Source organism: Callithrix jacchus, chromosome 16 (assembly GCF_049354715.1).
Source record: "Callithrix jacchus isolate 240 chromosome 16, calJac240_pri, whole genome shotgun sequence".
In the NCBI taxonomy this organism is placed as follows: Eukaryota; Metazoa; Chordata; class Mammalia; order Primates; family Cebidae; genus Callithrix; species Callithrix jacchus.
Genome location: NC_133517.1, coordinates 1,808,047 through 1,829,218, shown reverse-complemented (window position 1 = coordinate 1,829,218; position 21,172 = coordinate 1,808,047). Strand labels below are relative to the sequence as shown.

The 21,172-nt window shown below is 44.8% G+C and overlaps 1 protein-coding gene across 10 annotated transcripts in view; it reads left to right on the top strand.

The window, feature by feature from the left end:
* LOC118148433 (uncharacterized) overlaps positions 1 to 21,172 on the top strand; it is a 190,049-nt gene that overhangs the window by 21,365 nt on the left and 147,512 nt on the right. The window contains exons 2-3 of one of the 10 annotated variants that reach the window (XM_078352455.1): positions 4,586 to 4,902; positions 6,973 to 7,179. The exons of 6 other annotated variants lie outside the window; for them this stretch is intronic. The gene's annotated coding sequence lies outside the window, so the exon portion shown is untranslated. Of the gene's footprint in view, positions 1 to 4,585; positions 4,903 to 6,972; positions 7,180 to 11,228; positions 11,498 to 21,172 lie in introns of those variants that run through there. 3 more of the 10 variants (XM_054246450.2, XM_078352457.1, XM_078352456.1) reach the window with 3 other exon arrangements.

Here is a 21,172-nt window from a genome sequence, read left to right as displayed (position 1 = left end):
CAATTATTTTCTTACCTGTCCCAAATTATTCCTAAGACGTAGTCACTAATACACACACAATTTGTAAATTCTTCTAGGTGTTTTTACAAGTACATAAATATGTATACGTGTGATGTCAGTAGAGTTAGATTTTATCATATTTCTTTCTCTTTTTTTGAGACGGAGTTTTCCTTTTTCACACAGACTGGAGTGCAGTGGCCCAATCTCGGCTCACGGCAACCTCCCCATCCCAGGTTCAGGCAATTCTCCTGCCTCAGCCTCCTGAGTAGCTGGGATTACAGGTGCCTGCCACCACGCCCAGCTAATTTTTTTTTTTTTTTTTTAGTAGAAACCAATGTTCGTCATGTTGGCCAGGTTGGTCTCAAACTCCTGACTTCAGGTGATCCACCCACCTTGGCCTCCGAAAGTGTTGGGATTACAGGCGTGAGCCACCGTTCCCGACCTTATCATATTTCTTTTAATGTTTCTGTAGTGTTCTATCGTGAAATATGGGTCTACTCATATGGATATAATGCCATTGATTCAACTGGCCTGTTTTTGATATTTAGGGGTTTTTCAGGTCTGCTTCTACAGTTTTCAAATTTTACAACTGCCATGATAAAATCTGGTTTTTCTTTCCTTATCACTCCACATTAAGTCATGAGTAAGCTCTTGCACAATCATAGGGTTGTTCCGTAGTCAAAAGATTTAGGCGGTGAAAATCATTCCTGTGGTTTCTACCTCTGAGAGACCCATGTCTTGGAACACAATTTAGAGCCTGTGGATGCTTTCGTTTCTTTCTACTGAGGGTCCGTTGGTATCTGAGCACATTCCGTCTCCCTTTATTTGCCTTTCTGAGCCCCCCCCCAACTCAGCTGCCTACATTCTCTCTCTTCTGTTGCTTCTGATAGAGCTTTTTAACAATAGGCTCTCCTTTAGCAAAAGTGGGTAACTGTGATTTTTTAAATTATACCCAGCTTTGGTTTCCATATTTCCTCCCCTTCTTTCTTTTCTTTTTTTTTTTTTTTTTTTTTTTTGAAGACAGTCTCACTCTGCTGCCCAGGCCAGAGTGCAGTGGCGCAATCTTGGCTCACTGCAACCTCTGCCTCCCAGGCTCAAGCAAAGTGGATTCTCCTGCCTCAACCTCCCTCCTGAGTAGCTAGGACTGCAGGCACATGCCACCAAGCCCAGCTAAAGTTTTTGTACTTTTAGTAGAGACGGGGTTTCACCGTATTAGCCAGGATGGTCTCGATCTCCTGACCTTGTGATCTGCCCACCTCAGCCTCCCAAAGTGCTGGGATTATAGGTGTGGCCACCACACCCTGCCCCTCTCCCATCTTTCAATGTTTGGCTCTTAAGAAAATAAATAAGTGCAATTATAGACTTCAGTAAGAATACATGCATTGTGGGGCTGGGCACCGTGGCTCAAGCCTGTAATCCCAGGACTTTGGGAGGCCGAGGTGGGTGGATCACGAGGTCAAGAGATCGAGACCATCCTGGTCAACATGGTGAAACCCCATCTCTACTAAAAATATAAAAAATTAGCTGGGCATGGTGGCGTGTGCCTGTAATCCCAGCTACTCAGGAGGCTGAGGCAGGAGAATTGCCTGAACCCAGGAGGTGGAGGTTGCGGTGAGCCGAGATCGCGCCATTGCACTCCACCCTGGGTAACGAGTGAAACTCTGTCTCAAAAAAAAAAGAATACATGCATTGTAACCACCTTTTGTTCTAATAAGAACGCTGTGTTCTGTGAAAAGATTTTCAGGAATTGTCTGAGCAATTTAGAGAACCGTTTTGGGCTGGGCAGCATTTTTGTAATCCTAATTTAACAGCCGTGGAGCTACTCTTGTTTTCCATGATTGCTGGGCCACAAGCTTTACACATAGCTGCTGCTGGCTTTGTTCAGGGGCCCCATGCCACTTTCATGGTGGCAATATTTTGCAGTTACACAGTTTTACAGTTTCCCCATGCACGGTCTCATGCAGGCCTAGTCAGTGGTGTGAAGCCTGAAAGAAATTTGGCCAGGTGCGGTGGCTCACACCTGTAATCCCAGCACTTTGGGAGGCCAAGGCAGGCAGATCACCTAAGGTCAGTAGTTCGAGATCAGCCTGGACAGCATGCTGAAACCCCGTCGCTACTAAAAATACAAGAAATTAGCCAGGCATAGTGGAATGTACCTGCAATCCCAGCTACTTGGGAGACTGAGACAGGAGAATCACTTAAACCCAGAAGATGGAAGTTGCAGTGAGCCGAGATCATATCACTGCACTCCAGCCTGAGTGACAGAGGGAGTCTCCATCTCAAAAAAAGAAAAAAAAAGCAAAAAACAGAAACTGCAGCTGGGAGTGCTACCCAGTCCCACCTTATTCTGAACACACTAGGCGAGAAATGCAAATGTTAAATTATATGTTTGGCATAGTTTTAACTGGTCAGCTTTGCATAGTTAAACCTTATGAAACTGCTGTTGTCTGAAGGGCAGTGCACCTGTGAACCTAATACATGTCAGGCATTGAACCAGCCCCAGCAGATTGGCAGTGATCAAGACTCAAATTGAAACACCCAGGAGGCAGAATCCATCCAATGTCTGTGTTTTCTCTCCTCTTCCTTCCCTTTTTTTCCCCTTCTTATGACCAAGATCCAGAACAAATCTTTCTTTCCATCTCTTTTCTTCCCCTGTCTCCTCTCCTTTCGTTCTTCCTATTTTTCCTTTCTTCTTCCTCTCGTTCCTTTTCATCCCTCCATGTTGGATGAAGGATTTGAGGTGGAAACTGTGTTCTCATTACAGTAGCATATCCAGAGTTAACTGTTCTGGTGCACAGTTGACTTAGATTTGTCTCACGTATTCACACAGATTATACCTGTTTCTTAAATTTGCCGTTCATGAAGGAACACAATTCTGCATGATTGCAGATTTTAAGACACTTAAAAAATAGATTTTATATCTCTCTTTTTGGACAATGCCATCTTCTATATTAGGCTACAAATAAGTTGAAATTCCCATCATTGCTTTTATTTTTAAAATAAGTCACTTTAATAATGGAGAGCTGAGAAAAATGAATTTCATGGGTTCGCTGTTTCTTTCGTACATATTTTAATGACATGTACAAGTATTACCTAATAAAATGTTGGTCTTTTGTATGTTGAGCGCACAGATTCTAATTTCCTTTACAGAAATTTGCTTCACCCCACAGCCACTGGAAATGGGCTGCTTTACGTAAAGTTGGTCAGCCCCCTGCCAGGAGCTATTTCAGCAGATGGGAACAGCAGATTGCATGTGTCTCAATGTAACACCAGGGGTCGCTGTAAGCTAGAAACCTTCAAGCATGTTCAGAAATGTTGAATTAATGTTAGTCACAAGATTTTAATTTGAATACTTGCTTATTAGTGAGATTTTTTTAAAGTTCTGGTTTCATAATAACATACTGTCTTTAATCATCTTTAAACTGTCCCATTTTAATTCAACTAAAAAGGAAGTACGAATTCCTTATTTACGATTTTTAGAAGTAGCATTGCCACAATCATAAATAATGACAAAGTATTATACTTTCAGGAACATTGAGAATTCCTGTTTCCAGCTGAAATCAGATACGATATCATAAAGTTCAATAGATAAAGCCACATTTGAAATCAGGAAAGATGAATTCTTAAATATGATGCATGTAGTTTAATAATCTTTTTGCCTAAATTTTCTTTTTTTTGAGACGGAGTTTCCCTCCTTACCCAGGCTGTAGTGCAATGGCGCGATCTCGGCTCACCACAACCTCCGCCCCCTGGGTTCGGGCAATTCTCCTGCCTCAGCCTCCTGAGTAGCTGGGATTGCAGGCACTCACCACCATGCCCAGCTAATTTTTTGTATTTTGAGTAGAGACGGGGTTTCACCATGTTGACCAGGATGGTCTCGATCTGTTGACCGCGTGATCCACCCGCCTCGGCCTCCCAAAGTGCTGGGATTACAGGCTTGAGCCACCGCGCCCGGCTTGCCTAAATTTTCATGTTAGTATGAGACTAGATTATTTCTGAGAGCCTATTCAACTCTTAGTTTTGTTTCGATCCTATTCAGCTCTTAGTTCAATCATGCAATTAAACAAACTTGAACCATCTACCACTTTGAAGTATTCTGATATACAGAAGGCCATGGAGCCTTTTCCTTGAGTTCCTGAAGGGCCACTTTGTTTAGGGATGGGCCTTAGGGGAAGACTGAACCAGGTCTAGGGCTATTGGAGATTTAAATCCACTAAAGAGACAGAACCCAAGTTCTTACCTTGAAAGCAGCTAAATCTCCAGGCAGCCTGGCCCAGTGCTTTCCTCTGGCCATTACGGACCACGCGTTCGCAGGCAGTGTCAATCCTACACGATAACTCCTCCCCTCCCAGAGTCGGTCCAACACGCCCTCAGATACACCCAAGCCAATCAGCTGAAACCAAGGAAACACGTCTCCGGGCCTTCAAGGCCTTCCTTGGGTTTCTCCCAGCCTTCTCAAACTCCTCCAACCTTTGCTTAAGCCAGTTCACGCCCCAGGGCCCTCACCTTCCGTAAATCAGATCAGTTTCATTCCACGTTATTGCTAAGGAGCCGCGGCTCACCCCAGCCTTTGCTTCTCCCGCAGCACCCGATTCCCACGGCTTTCCTGCGTGCTGTGAAGCTCACACAACTCCCTTCATCACTCACCGGTTGTCTGTGTCACTCACCGTCCCTCCGTCACCTTCGTTTTCTGGAATGTAATGATCATCGTGTTACTATATGCAAGTGTATCTGCATCTCCAGTAAATTTTGGTCATAAAAAGCGACCAAATCACATAGCCCCTCCCAGACTCAGTTAACAGCCTAGCAGAGAACAGCTTTCAACGGGTCAGTAACTCAATCCGAGTTGCTATCTAAGGCCTATGTTTGTTTCTGCCTTTGCATGTTCCACCCATCTTTCAGGTGAGAGCGCATCAGAATATGAAACATACTTGTTAGATTTCCATTGGTTTGGGGCCACTGGGGAACCAAGGAGGTTTACTCATAAGAATTAAAATGTAGACTGTATTAGAGATGACAATAGTATTAACCAAATGAAGACAAAGTGTTTAAATAGAAAAGACAGCCAGGCGTGGTGGCTCACACCCGTAATCCCAGCACTTTGTATAATCCTAGCATGGGTGTATAATCCTGAGGCGGGTGGATCACCTAAGGTTAGAAGTTCAAGACCAGCCTATCCAACGTGGTGAAACCCTGTCTCTACTAAAAATACAAAAATTAGCTGGGCGTGGTTGCACAGGTCTGTAATTCCAGCTACTTGGGAGTCTGAGTCACGCACACACTTGAACCTGGGAGGCAGAGGGTGCAGTGAGCCGTGATTGCACCACTGCACTCCAGCCTGGGGGACAGAGCAAGACTCTGTCTCAGAAAGAATAGATATTGGCAGGGCATGATGGTTTACGCCTGTAATCCCAGCACTTTGGGAGGCTGAGGCAGGCCAATCACCTGAGATCAGGAGTTTGACATCAGCCTGTCCCACATGGTGAAACCCCATCTCTAGGAAAAATACAAAAATTAGTGGGTGTGGTGGCACGTGCCTGTAATCCCAGCTACTCGGGAGGCTGAGGCAGAAGAACTGTTGGAATCTGGGAGGTGGAGGCTGCAGTGAGCCAAGATCACACCATTGCACTCCAGCCCAGGCCAACATTGCACTCCAGCCTGGGCCAACAACAGTGAGACTCTGTCTCAAAAAGAAAAGAAAAGAAAAGATATTTAAAGTCAGATGTGGTGGCACATGCCTGTAATCCCAGCCACTTGGGAGGCTGAGGCAGGAAGATCTATTGAGCACAGGAGTTCAAGTCCAGCCTAGACAATGTAGAATGTAGTGAGACCCTCTCTTAAAAAGAAAAGATATTTAAAAGTTTCATTTTGGGCTGGATTCGGTGGCTCACGCCTGTGGAGGCCGAGATGGGTGGATCACCTGAGGTCAGGAGTTCAAGACCAGCCTGGCCACCATGGTGAAACCCCATCTTTAAAAGAAAAAAAAAAGTTTCATTTTATGATATGATATATTTGCCCTCTGTGAAATGAATAGAAACACAAACATATGCTATATTTTTAGTGTTAAACATATACTTATGCTGAAATAAAAATTAGTTGCTCTTAGAAGGTGACATTCTCCTGAATCCTTGTAACCTTTAGGCAAATCAGTTTTGGAACTGCATTTATACTCAGGTCAATGTAGAAGTTTAACAGCTATGCTCACAAATAAGGCAAGGGCTGGAAATGGTCAAGCATCTCCTTCTGAAGCTGTCTTAGTCCTCCTGCCTTCAAAGACTCATGTTGTGGCTTCGATGGGGAGAATACTGTTTGTACCTTGCACTTTTCAATTTATGAAGAGGAAGGTAAAGAGTATTAAAAGATTCGATGCCAATCTAGATTAATACACAATTTAAAATAATTAGTGGAGTTCTGAGCACGCTAAAGGATTTCTTATAATTGAATTTAAGCATTTGTTAAATCTTACCTAAATAATTGGGATACTCTGCAAAGGAAAACGAAAACAAACACTGATAGAAGACTTACTGTGAGCCGGCCTCTGTAACAACTTCTCAAAAATCCGAATCACAACACTGTGAGAACCCTCATTTTCCAGAGGAAACAGGAACAGCGTGGGTGAGTCACTGGCCAGAGACTAATGGCCCAGTTTGAAAGTGACAGAGGTGGGATGTCAGTCCAGAGTTCGGCTCTGAGCCAGTGTCACTTTTTAGATGTGGACCATTCTGACGGGTGTGCACTGATATTCTATTTTATTTCACTTAGCATTTCCAAATGACACGGCTCTTCAGGTGCTTGTCATCTGCATCTGCTCTCACGTCCTTTGCTCATTGTCTAATTGGATTTTCGAATTTACTATTGTTGAGAGCGCTTTATATATTCTAGATAGGAGTCCTTTGTGGCCGATGTGGTTTACAAATACTGTCTAACATTCTTTCTTGTCACAACATCTCACTCATGTTTCTAACCCACCAGCCTGGAGATAGACTCGGGGGACACAGAGCCCAGATTGCGTCTCATTATTTGTGAGCAGGTCTCAGCGCAGAGTCCACTTCAGCCTCATCAGTGAACCGTCCAACCCTAAACTCGATGTCATCTTTTGTGTACCCCATATTTAGTTAGCATTCTTGGTAATGGTAACAAGTTTGTTTTTAAATTTTCTTACAATAAAACATAACACCAGACATGTTTAAGGAATCCGGTGTTTTAATGTATAAGAAATGCTAGTCAAGGTGTTGTATTCTTTATTCCCTTTAACTCACCCAACCAATGGAAGGTATTGCCGTTATCTTTATGTATGTCACGGATGAAGAAACCTAGGCCTGAAAAGTTTAAGTAACTAGCCCAGGTGACATGGCAACAAGAACGAGACGTGTCTCAGGTATGAATCATTCCAGAGACTCTTAGTTGCCAGTCAATATTGTCTCTTTTATATTAGATTTTGTCGCAAAAGTATTTGGCTTTTTAAGAACTCGTGAAGTTGCTATGTGTCATTTACCAGAAGAAGGCCTGAGAGAAGTGCTATTGAAAACACTGGATGGGCCGGGCACAGAGGCTCACGCCTGTCATCCCAGCACTCGGAGGCCAAGGCAGGGATTGCTTGAGTCCAGAAGTTTGAGACCAGCCTCGGAAAAACAGAGAGACTCCCCTCTACAAAAAAAATAATTAGTCAGGTGTGGTGGTACACTCCTATAGTCACAGCAACTTGAGAGGCTGAGGTGGGAGGATCACTTTGAGCCCAGGAGGTCAGGGCTACAGCAAGCCATGGTGATGCCACTGCCCTCCAGCCAGGCAACAGAGCAAAACCCTGTCTCTAAAACAACCAGAAATCCCAACTCCAACTCCACCCATGATGGAATAAGAGATTGAATTTGCCCTCAGGTCTAGTTTAACAAAGAAGCTCAAAAGTAAGCCTAAAAAGGATCAAACAGATTTCAAGTAATTTAACTGAAATATTTTTTGGAATACCAAAAAGTCCAACACTTAATTACATAAAATTGGCAACAGTGGCATCTATTCATAAATTACTAGGCACAGAAAGCACTAAAACCTATCCCAATGCCAAGCAGGGGAGGAAAAAAACAGACACAGACCTGGAAGTGATGCAGGTAATAGAATCAGCAAAGGCTGAAACGCAGTTATTAAAAATAGACTTCACATGCTCAAGAAGGTTAGAGAAAAGCAGGAGCCTGGTGAGGAAAGAAGGAATATGTGAAAAGGTCCAAATTAAACTTGTAGAGATTAAAAATACAGAGACTGGGCACAGTGGCTCACACCTATAATCCTAGCACTTTGGGAGGCCGAGGTGGGCAGATCACCCGAGGAGTCTGAGACCAGCCTGGCCAACATGGTGAAACCGTGTCTCTACTAAAAATACAAAAGAATTAGGCGGGCATGGTGGCAGGTGTCTGAAATCCCAGCTACTTGAAAGAATGAAGCTGAATTGCTTGAACCCAGGAAGTGGAGGTGACAGTGAGCCAAGATCACTCCCACTGCACTCCAGCCTGGGTGACAGAGCCAGACTCCGTTCAAAAAAAAAGAAAGAAAAGAAAAATATCATATCTGAGATGAAGAATACACCAGATAGGGTAAACAGCAGATGAGACACTGCAGAAAAAAGACGTAAAACTGAAGACGAAGCAACTGAAACTGACCGAAATGAACAGAAGAAAAATACCTGAAAAATGAAAAGAGGAACATAACCTGGCTTAAAAAGCATCACACATACAATTAGAGTCTCTGGAAGGAGGGGTGGGAGTTCAGACAAAAAAAATTTTTCTTTTTTTTGAGATGGAGTTTCTCTCGTTACCCAGGCTGGAGTACAATGGCGGGATCTCGGCTCACTACAACTTCCACCTCCTGGGTTCAAGCAATTCTCCTGCCTCAGCCTCCTGAGTAGCTGGGACTACAGGCACGCGCCACCATGCCCAGCTAATTTTTTGTATTTTTAGTAGAGACGGGGTTTCACCATGTTGATCAGGATGGTCTCGATCTCTTGACCTCGTGATCCACCCGCCTTGGCCTCCTAAAGTGCTGGGATTACAGGCATGAGCCACCGTGCCCGGTCCCCCCCAAAATTTTTTTAAATGGCTGAATATTTATCAAATATAAGGAAAACTATAAGCCAATAGATCGAAAACAAAAAAAAACTCACGAAACCCAAAATCAAAGAAACAGAAAAACGCAACCAGGTACATCTCACTAAGCAGCAAATGGCGGCCAGGCACAGTGGCTCACACCTGTGATCCCAGCATTTTGGGAGGCTGAGGTGAGAGAACTGCTTGAGCCCAGGAGTTTGAGACCAGCCTGGGCAACACAGGGAGATCTCATCTCTACAAAAAATAAAAAAGTAGCTAGGAGTGGTGGCGCACACCCATGGTCCTAATCGCTTGGGATGCTGAGGTGGGAGGGAATATCTCAAGCCTAGGAGTTTGAGGCTGCAGTGAGCTTGGATGGCACCACTGCACTGTGGCGTGGGTGACAGAGGGAGACCCTGTCTGAAACGAACAAAATATAGATGGCAAATTACCACATATATAAAGATATTCACAATTATTAGCCAGCGGAGAAGTGCAAATCAAAATCGCAGAGAAACCACTGCATACCGACTAAATGCTAAAATTAAAAAGACTTCCAACACCAAATGCTGGCAAAGATACAAAGCAACTGTAACTCTCACATTCCTGGTGGGAATGCAAAATGATACATCCACTTTGGAAAAACAGTCTAACAGTCTTGTATAAACTTAAATACTTGCCATATGACTCAGCTGTCCCACTCTTAGATATTTTGTCAAGAGAAATAAATTGGTAAGTTCACGCAAAGCAGATCTTCAAAGCAGCTTTTACTCACAATGACCAAAAGCTGGAAACATCCAGTGTCTATCAGCAGATGGGTGAATAGACACATGGCAGTGTAGCCATTCCAAGGATTTGGTGTTTGTTATCAAAGACCAGCAGGAGGGCAGAAGAATCACAAAAGCTTTATGCTACGTGAAAGATAAAAGCACTCCCCTTGCCCTATTCAAGGTTACGTACTTATATGATCACACTTGTATGAAATTTGAAAAAAATGCCAGGAGTGGTGGCTTTTAATCCCACCTACTCTGGAGGCTGAAGCACGAGGATTGCTTGAGCCCAGAAGTTCAGGGCTGCAGTGAGCTCTATCATGCCACTGCCTAAGCCTGGGCAACAGAAAAAGACCCTGTTTCCAAAAAAAAAAAAAAAAAAAAAATTATGGAAAAGGAAAAACTAGTGGCAGAAAACAGACGAGTAGATTCCAGGAGTAGAGGAGATTTGCTTAAAATGGGACAATGGAACTTTTCAGAGTGATGGTAATATTTTATATCACAATTTGGGTGGTAATCACATGGTCAAAACATGCCTGCAATCCCAGCACTTTGGGAGGCTGAGGTGGGCAGGTCACCTGAGGGCAGGAGTTTGAGACCAGCCTGATCCACATGATGAAACCCCATCTTTTTCAAAAAAAAAAAAAAAAAGGAAACACACCAAATTACTTATAATTATACACTTGAAAGTTTTATTTCTTGTAAATTATAGCTCACCAGAGTGTGAGGATATTCTGGAAGCTTTGATTAAAGCAGTAATATAGAGAAAGTCAGCGTAGGAAGCTGAGATCTATGATAAGGACCGCCAGTGGCAAGAAGTACTAGTGAGATGTTGAGCGTTAGGTAAGCTTGCGAGGGTGCAGCGGGGTTTGTTCACCTCCAGGGTGATGAAGAAAGGCACTGGGTAGAGTTCTTAGGAGAATTGCAAGTAAATCATGACAGTAAAGCAAACGTTGAGAAAGACGGAAATGCATAGACAGACACTGGAAGCCCATGACCGCAGTAAATGCTTGAACTGCTGCCTTAGGCGCATTTCCTTCCAATGTGCTTTCCCAGGAGTGTTCACAATCATTTGAAGGAAAACATTTAGCTGCTCGGGAGGCTGAGACAGGAGAATCGCTGGAACCTAGGAGGCAGAGGTGGAGTGAGATAGTGGCACTGCACTCCAGCCCAAACAGTGGGTGGCTTTGTTTCAAAAACACATTTGATTAAACTTCAAACATGACAGTGTTTGAGTAAATACATCACCTTTCTTAAGACACTAGTCAGTCAAGGATAAGGATTAAATTAGCATCTCGTTTCTTAGATAAAACTGGACAGGATTTCTTTTGGGACCAGTAAATAATTGCCAAGAACAATTTCTTTCTTTCTTTTTTTTTTTAAGTCTGAGTCTCACTCTGTCGCCCAGGCTGGAGCCTCCCACGTTCAAGCAATGCTCCTGCCTCAGCCTTCTGAGCACCTGGAATTACAGGCACCCGCCACCACGTCGGGCTAAGTTTTGTATTTGTAGTAGAGACGGGGTTTTGCCATGTTAGCCAGGCTGGTCTCGAACTCCTGACCTCCCGTGATCTGCCCACCTCTGCCTCCTAAAGTGCTGGGACTACAGGCATGAGCCACCGCGCCCGACTTTGCCGGCTAAGGACAATTCTAAAGGTAACTGCTTTTGACAAATCGAAAATATAACTCACAACATCTTCTTTTTCTGGAATAATTCCCTTTCATAGAACTTACCTGAGTGTTGCTTTTGCAAAGATGTTTCCAAATAAGTGATGCCTAATTATGTTTATGTCTACGCAGCTGACATACTGAGGGACTACGAAATCACACAGCACAGGACAACTGAAGCAACTCGAAGGAATTTCAAATATTCTTAGAAGTATGAATTCCAAAAAAAAAAAAAAAAAAAAAAAAGGACCGGGCGCGGTGGCTCACGCCTGTAATCCCAGCACTTTGGGAGGCCGAGGCGGGTGGATCACGAGGTCAAGAGATCGAGACCATCCTGGTCAACATGGTGAAACCCTGCCTCTACTAAAGATACAAAATATTAGCTGGGCATGGTGGTGTGTGCCTATAATCCCAGCTACTCAGGAGGCTGAGGCAGGAGAATTGCCTGAACCCAGGAGGCGGAGGTTGCGGTGAGCCGAGATCGCGCCATTGCACTCCAGCCTGGGTAACAAGAGCGAAACTCCGTCTCAAAAAAAAAAAAAAAAAAAAAAGAATTCCCATCACAGAAAATGTCTTTCATTTGTCAAAATTCTTAATTTCTCAAGTTCAAAAATGCCTTGGCACATTTCCATGGCTCCCAGCTAGAAGGAGAATTTAACTTGGCTCCACTTCCAGGTTTGTAAGAAGACCATTCACAGTTAATTTTATTTTGAAAACGTTTTTAGTTTGAGTCTGCTTTAATTGAAGGCTTAGTCAATGAGCTTTCACTTTAAAGAAAAGTTTTACATGAAAATTGCTATTAAAAAACTCACTGAATATCAAAGCAATTGCTTGGTATGTGTCACATGAAAAACGAAATGACCGAAGCACTTTCACTTTTCCACACTGTAAAGAACCAATTCAGTACCCTTTGCTTAGTGTTTGAAATCCACAGCGAACGCCAAGAATATCACAATTACCTTGTAAAAGTCTAGTTCTTACCCTTTCTTGGTGGAGGTTGAGGCAGAGGAAAGCAAACGCTGTCTAAATTCAGAGTAACACTTCAGAACTCCCTTCCTTAAATCCTGTTTGGGGTATTTATGCATTCGCGCCACCTCTGGCCATCTAATTCAAATTTAAAAGAAGGTCGAGGAGGTGGCTGAAGCCTGTAATCCCAGCACTTTGGGAGGTCGAGACGGGCGGATCACTTGAGGTCAGAAATTCAGAACCAGCCTGAGAAACTTGGTGAAACCCCCTCTCTACTAAAAACAAAAAAATAGCCAGGCGTGGTGACGCGTACCTGTGGTCCCAGCTACACAGGAGGCTGAGATGGGAGGATGGCTTACGCCCACGAGGTTGAGGCTGCTTTGAGCCAGCCTGGGAGACAGAGCAAGGTCCAGTCTCAAATAAATAAACAAATAAATGTAAAAGAAGAGCTTTTTGGTCTTCAGGTGGGAGTTAATCCCGTTTCCTAGGAGATGGGATATAGATTAATCATTGCAGGAGACACCAAAAGAGTTTCATCAAGTTCTGTTCTAGGATAGATCAAGACTGACTCACCGACTTAGCAAATAGTTATTGGGGCCCTCATGGGTTCCAGGCAGTACTAAACACTAGAAACTTGAAAAATGAATAAATAAATTCGACCAGGTCATGTAGAGGGGAGTGACAGGAAGCAGTCAACGCAGCGGTGACAATTCTTTGTGGGTGCTGTGATGCTCACAGCAGCTCTGGGGCAATGCAGTCTCAGAAGGGACAGCCATCTACTCTTGAGGCAAAACAAAGGGTCAGGAGGTGGCAAGTGGGGTTGGAAAGGGAGGTGTTGGCAGGAGTCTTCTCTAAGTAAACTGAAAAGCCAGAGAACCTGGTCTAGATAGAAGAAAAGCCTTTTTCAGGCCGAGTGAGGTGGCTCACACCTGTAATCCCAGCACTTTGGGAGGCTGAGGTGGGTGGATCACCTGATGTCAGGAGTTTGAGGCCAGCCTAGTCAACATGGTGAAATCCCATCTCTACTAAAAATGCAAAAATTGGCGGGGCATGGTGGCACACACCTATAATCCCATGTACTTGGGAGGCTAAAGTAGAATTGCTTGAACCCAGGAGGCAGAAGCTGCGTGAGCCACGATCACACCACTGTGCTGCAGCCTGGGTGACAGAGCAAGACTCTGTCTCGAAAATAATATATAGACATAGAAGAAAAGCGGCTGGGCTCAGGTGCTCACGCCTGTAATCTTAGCACTTTAGGAGGCCGAGGTGGGAGGATCACCTGAGGTCAGGAGTTCAAGACCAGCCTGGCCAACATGACAAAACCCTGTCTCTATTAAAAATACAAAAAAGAAAAAAAATTATCCGGTTGTGGTGGCAGGTGCCTGTAATCCCAGCTACTCAGGAGGCTGAGGCAGGAGAATTGCTTGAACCCAGGAGGCGGAGGTTGCAGTGAGCGGAGATCACACCATTGCACTCCAGCCTGGGTGACAAGAGCAAAACTCCGTCTCAAAAAAAAAGAAGAAGAAAAGCCTTTTTCCCTCTTCCTTGTCCCCTTCCCCAAGGGCCAGTGTCTGTAAAAATCCAAAGCTATAAAGGAGGAGAGAACAACACATCACTGAGAGTGAAGTTTTCACCATAGAGGGTTGTAGGTATGACATGAGGGAGAGGTACATTGAGGCAAGATTGTGAAGCTCCTTATGACAAGCCGACCTACCACTCGATTAGCTCACATGAAACAAGGAGAGCCTGCCTCACGTCCTTCGCCTTCCTTGTTCGGTGGTTTCCTGCCCTTTCCTGTTGAATTTCAGTGTTCTCTCTTAGTCAATCTATTTGAGGTGTGATTATGTACTAGCTGTATTGGTTCTTCTCTGTGGAGGAGGTGCGTACCAAATATCTCTAGTCAGCCATCGTCTGCACTGTCATTTTTAAAACAACTCTGAGAAATATTCATCTAATCATATTTTTCCATAAAGTTACCACCAAAAGTTTATTTTTCTGGCTTCACTTAAAGGACCATTATAAATAAATGAGGCGATCCTTGTTAATTTAATCCTTGTTTCACATGGATTAAACAGAGTGGCAGAACGGGGTATGGAGAAAGGCTCCTTTAGATTAAATGGTCCTCAAAGTCTTCTTGGCGCTGATGACATTTAATTTGAGACTGAAAGGAAGAGAATGAACTAACCATTCAAAAAATTGAGGCCGGGCCAGGTGGCTCATGCCTATAATCCCAACAATTTGGGAGGCCGAGGTAGGTGGATCATTTGAGGTCAGGAGTTCAAGACCAGCCTGGCCAACATTGTGAAACATCGTCTCTACTAAAATTACAAAAATTAGCCAGGCGTGGTGATGGGCACCTGTAATCCCAGCTACTCGGGAGGCTGAGGCAGGAGAATCGCTTGAACTGGGAGGCCGAGGTTGCAGTGAGCCGAGATTGTGCCATTGCACTCCAGCCTGGGCAACAGAGCAAGACTCCATCTCAAAAAAAAGAAAAATAATTTCGGGCAGAGGGAACCGCAAATACAAAGGCTGTAAAGTGGGAAAGGGTGCTCTATGTTTGTGATACAGAGAGGGGCTCAGAATGTACCTTCATTAAAAGAAAACCCTGGCAAGAGAAGAGATCAGCAAAGGAGAGAGAAATCTGCACCCACAGGGCTGTGGACTTAGGGAAAAGTTTTATTTTTTCTAAGAAAAATAGAAATCTGTTAGATAGATTGGGTAGATTTAAACCAAAGGAGTGATAATATCGGTTTATATTTTTGAAAGAGGACTCAGGCAGTGACAGGGAGAAGGGGCAGACGGGAATAGGAGTGAAGGAAGCAAACTCAGTTGAAGGCTGGTCTCCTAGAGAAGAGATGGAGGGGAGAGGAGGTGCGCTTTGGGTGGAGGAGAATCAAAACTTGATGATGCGTTTGATGTGCACTGAGGCTGTTCAGAGTCACTCAGCTTAGGAGGCTTTGAACCTGGGCGGCCCCCTCCTGTGCTACAGTGAGGACTAAGGACGTGTGTTGAACCAGATAACCGGCTTTTCTGCTACCGACATTTTCTCTTTCATAAAACAAGGAAATAACCGAACTGACTTCATGAGGCTGGTGGGAGGAGTCTGTCCCTCCTCCCACGTGGGAGGCCCGTGATCTTTCAAAGTGGACCAACACATTATATTAATTATACTAATCCTTGAATATAATTGGCGATTGGTTGATAGACACTAATGTTTTCAGTGAGAGGAGTGATTCGGTATATAAACAGCTATTCGGAAAGCAGATCCTTGCACTTAACAGAATCCTCTCACATCAGGTCACCCCAGTCCCTCATTTACTTATAATGGTCTTTACGTGAAGCCAGAAAAAATAAATTTGGGTGGTAACTTTATGGAAAAAATATGACTGTTAGATAAATGCTTTTCAGAGTTTTTTTTTTTTTTTTTTTTTTGAGACAGAGTTTCGCTCTTGTTACCCAGGCTGGAGTGCAATGGCACGATCTCGGCTCACCACAACCTCCGCCTGCTGGGTTCAGGCAATTCTCCTGCCTCAGCCTCCCGAGCAGCTGGGATTACAGGCACGCGCCACCAAACCCAGCTAATTTTTTGTATTTTGAGTAGAGACAGGGTTTCACCATGTTGACCAGGATGGTCTCGATCTCTTGACCTCGTGATCCACCCGCCTCGGCCCCCCAAAGTGCTGGGATTACAGGCTTGAGCCACTGCGCCCGGCCTTCAGAGTTGTTTTAAAAATGACAGTGCAGGTCGGGCGTGGTGGCTCACACCTGTAATCCCAGCACTTTGGGAGGCCAAGGTGGGCGGATCACTTGAGGTTAGGAGTTTGAGACCAGCCTGGCCAACATGGTGAAAACCCATCTCTACTAAAAACACAAAAATTAGCCAGGCGTGGTGGCAGGCACCTGTAGTCCCAGCTACTCAGGAGGCTGAAGCAAGAGAGTAGTTTGAACTTGAAAGGCAGAGGTTGCAGTGAGCGGAGATCATGCCACTGCATTCCAGCCTGGGCCACAGAGCGAGACTCCGTCTCAGAAAAAAAGAAAAAGAAATAGAGCAACATTTTTAAAAAATGACAGTGCAGAAGATGGCTGACTAGAGATATTTGGTACTCACCTTCTCTGCAAAGAAGAACCAAAATAACAAGTAGATAATTACACCTCAAGTAGATCGTCTAAGAGAGACCGAAATTCACAGAGAAGTGACAGGAAATCCCTCAACAACGAAGCAGAAGGAAGTGAGGCGGCCTTTCCAGCAGTGGTGCCCTGGGAGCCTGGAGAGGCTGTTCCCCAGTGTGAGGAGAGTAAGTGAAAGACCCCCAAGCAGTGCACGTTCCCACTGCAAATCCTGCAAAGCCAGTCACAGGAGAGCTTCTCCACCCTCGAGGGTCATGAGACCAGCAGGGCTGCTTGGAGACTGTGTGACAGCATTGTTCCAGAGAGGATGCTCCAGCTGGTGTCCCTGCTCCTTCCCCCAGTCCTGCAACTGCAGCACCACAGTGCCATTTTGAGAGCTCAGCCCCCACCAGACTTCATCCTGCCCCTAGGGTCTGACAACCTCTGCACCTCTATATCCCTGGAGTCCTATCCACTGCCACATCTGCAGCCACCATCACTGCTGTCTGCTGCCACCAGGGCCAAAGTGCAAGCCTGTGGCAGCCACCATGCCACCCCCAGCAGTAGGGCCACTGCACATTTACATACACCCTGAGGACAGAGTCCCCTGCTCACAGGTCTACTGTCACCTGGGCTAAAGTGACAGCTGCTGGCAGCTACTCTGCTGTCTGAGAAGTGAGGCTTCCATGCATATACCAACACCTGAGATGAGGCTCCCGTGCCTTCCGCTGCCATCTGGGGCCAAAGCTGCCTGCCTGTGGCTACTGCCACTGAAAGCAACTCCACCCTCTCCAGTAATGGTGGGGGTTGATGGGGTGAGACTGGGGGGTGGGGGATACAGGGAAGGGAGGTGGGAGATAACTTTGCCCCTTTCCACCAAATTTATGCCCACATGCACCACCAAAGGGCCTGAGGACAGGCCCATGGGACCTGGCCCCCCTGCTCCCAGTGTCCAAGCATGCCATCCAAAGGGTCTGGGGATCACTGTATATAACCCACCACTGTCGGCACCTAAGTACTCCTCCCAGGGCCCTGAGGACCAGCCCATCAACTTGCCACTGCCAATACAGCTGGCACTTACCCACATGTGCCTCCGTGGGCCTGGGAACTGGCCTGCCCAGCCTGTCACAGCCTCTACTAACACCAGCACAAACCACTGAGGAGCCAGAGGTTGTTCTACCACTGCCGCCTTCATCTCTTACGCTGTGCCTGCTGCCCAGGTCCGAGGACCCACGCACCCACATGGGCTGCCAGTGCTGTTACCAGCCTTCAAACAAGCCTTCTAGAGGCTCAGGAAACTGGCCTTCAAGGACCACGTCACACGGGTGCTAGCACATGCCACCCTGGGGTTCCAAGACAGGCACGTTGTGCCCACCACTGCCAACACTGGAGCCAGATTACTGGCCCACCTGGTGTACCCAGCCCCAGCAAAATGTCACCAGAGCTACCTCTAAAAACTGCACCCTAAAGCACTGAGTTAACTATAGAAACTATTTAAACTGTTTATAGCCAAAGAAACCATATGGAGACTATACTACTGCATGTGACCAGAACCAAAGCAAAGTGTCCTGCCCAACCAACGTCTTCAGGAAAAACGAAGGTTAAAGACCTCGAGAAGGAAAATCACAAACCACTGAAGAAAGAAACTGAAGAGGATACAAGCAAAAGGAAAGACATCTCGTGCTCATGGACTGCAAGCATTTATACTGCTAAAATGACCGTATTATCCAAAGCAATCTACAAACCCAAGGCAATGTTTATCAGAATACCAAGGCCATTTTTTGCAGAAGTAGAAAAAATAATTTTAAAATGTATATGGAACTGAAAAAGAGCCTAAGTAGCCGAAGCAATTCTGAGCAAAAATAATGAAGCTAAAGGCATCACTCTATCTGACTTCGAAATGTATTACAAGATATATTAATCAAAACAGTATAGTATTTATCTAAAAACAAACACATAGACATATGGAACAAAATAAAGAATGCAGGAATAAATCTAAGTAATAACAGTGAACTGATTTTTAACAAAGGTGTCAAGAGCCTCCATTGAGGAAAGGACACCCTCTTCAATAAATGGAGCTGAGACAACTGGGCATCCATAAGCAGAACAATGAAACGGGACCCCTGTCTCTTAGCATATACAAAAGTCAGCTCAAGATAGATAAAATACTTAAATGGAATACCCCAAACTATAAAACTACTGGAAGAAAACAGGGGAAACACTTCAGGACATTGGTCTAGGTGAAGATTTTATAACTAAGACCCAAAAAGCACAGGCAACAACAACAAAAAATAGGCAAATGGAACTATAAACTATTAACTCTAACCTATTAAACTAAAAAGCTCTGCACAGCAATCAACAGAGTGAAGAGACAACCTGTTGAATGAGATAAAATATTTGCAGACTATTCATCCAACAAGGCACTAATATCCAGAATATACAAGGAACTCAAACAACTCAACGGTAGAAAAACAAATAATCCCATTGAAAAGTGGGCAAAGGACATGCATAGACATTTCTCATAAGAAGACATACAAATGGCCAACCAGTATATGAAAAAAATGCTCAACATCACTAATCATCACAGAAATGCAATCAAAACCACAGTCAGGTATCATCTTAACCCAGTGGGAATGGTGCTATTAAAACGACAAAAACAAAAAAAGATACTGACAAAAATGCAGAGAAAATAACCTCTTATATACTGTTGGTGGGAACGGAAGTCAGTACAGCCACTAAGCAAAAGAGTATGAAGATTTCTCAAAAACGTTTTTTAGAGCTACCATACAATCCTGCAGTCTCACTACTATTTATCCAAAAGAAAGGATATCGGTATATGAAAGGGATACCTGTACTCATATGTGTATTGCAATAGCCAAGATATGGAATCAACGCAAGTATTCATCAGTTGGCATATGGATAAAGAACACGTGGTATATTGTGGTACACGACGGAGTACTATTTGACCATCAAAAAGAATGAAATCTTGTCATTTGCAGAAACATGGATGGAACTGGAGGTCATTAAATTAAGTAAAAAATAAGCCAGGCACAAGAAGACAAATATGGCGTGTTCTCACTCCTAGTGGGTGCTAAAGCAAACGAGCTCATGAAGGTAGAGAAGAGAATGGTGGTTACCATAGACTAGGATGCATGGATGTGCACTGGGAGGTGCAGGGATGTGAGGAGAGGTTGGTTAATGGGTTTAAATATACGGGTAGAAGAAGTAAGTTACAATGTTCAACAGAGGAGTAGGGTTACTATGCTTAACAACAACATGTTGTATATTTCACAATAGCTAGAAGAGAGGATTTAAAATGCTCCCAGCACACAGAAATGATAAATAATTAAGGTGAAAGAGCCTAAATACTCTGACCTGATCATTATATATTCTATGCATGTAACAAAATATCACATGGAACCTATCAGTATGTATACATATTATGTACCTATAAAAATAATTGAGAGGGAGGAGGAGGGGAAGATGGCACTGTAGGACCAACTCAGGATTGCAGTTCCCAGTGAAACTGCAGAGGGTGAGTGCACGCCGCATTTCCATATGGATCTTTATTGCCCACAGACCAGGTGTAGGAGCTCCACGGGCCACCAGCACGGCAGTTTGGGCTGGCACGGCTGTTTGGGCCGGTGCCGCAGTGCAGCGGCACTCCGTACAAAATACACTGGTTTGGTTGCCCTGTTAAACTGGCAATTGGAGATTTTGGAAGGCAGATTAGCACATTCATCTGATTAAACGGGACTTAAACAGAAAGCCAGGCCAGGAGATTCCCGGGCAGCAACGTGGTTCCAGCTGGCGCAGCGGGTCGCTGCACAGGAAATCACACAGATCCCAGCGCCCTTGCAGCAGGCGACTGGAACACCTGGGAGAGAGTCAACCGTTCAACTTAAAAAAAAAAGGGGCTCTGAGGCAGGGAGCCAGGTGATCAGGCTCTGCGGGTCCCACCCCCACAATAACAAACAAAACAGCAGTTGGAAATGCTCAGGGTTGAGAGTTTCACGGCAAGCACAGCTGAATTCAGGACAGTGCAGCTCAGTGGGGAAGGGGCATCCACCACTACCAAGGCTATGGAGGTACTCTGCCATTGCCAAGGCAACCCGCCATAACAGAGAGAGTCTGCCACTACAGAGGTGGGCCACCACCTCCGCTGCAGTTCTAACCACACCCATATAAACAGGACTACAGGGAATTACACATGGCAGCAGGGTGGAGCCCACAGCAGCTCAGGATAGCCACTACAGGCAAGAAGTGACTAGACTGCCTCCTTGCTGGGCAGGAAAGTGCAACGGATACTCATAAATAAAGCCCTAACTCCCCAGGACAGAGCGCCTGAGGAAAAAAAAATTGGGGGCTTTATGAGTTCTGCTGCAGCAGACTTAAACCTACCTGCCTAGCAGCCCCGAATGAACAATGGAGCTCACAACTCAGCACTAGAGCTCCTATAAAGTAGACTGTCTCCTCAAGCAGCTCCCTGACCCCTGTATATCCAAAGAGTCACCTCACAAAGGACTGATCAGACTGACATTTGGCAGATATCATTCTGAGACAAAGATAGCAGAAAAAGAATCGGGTAGC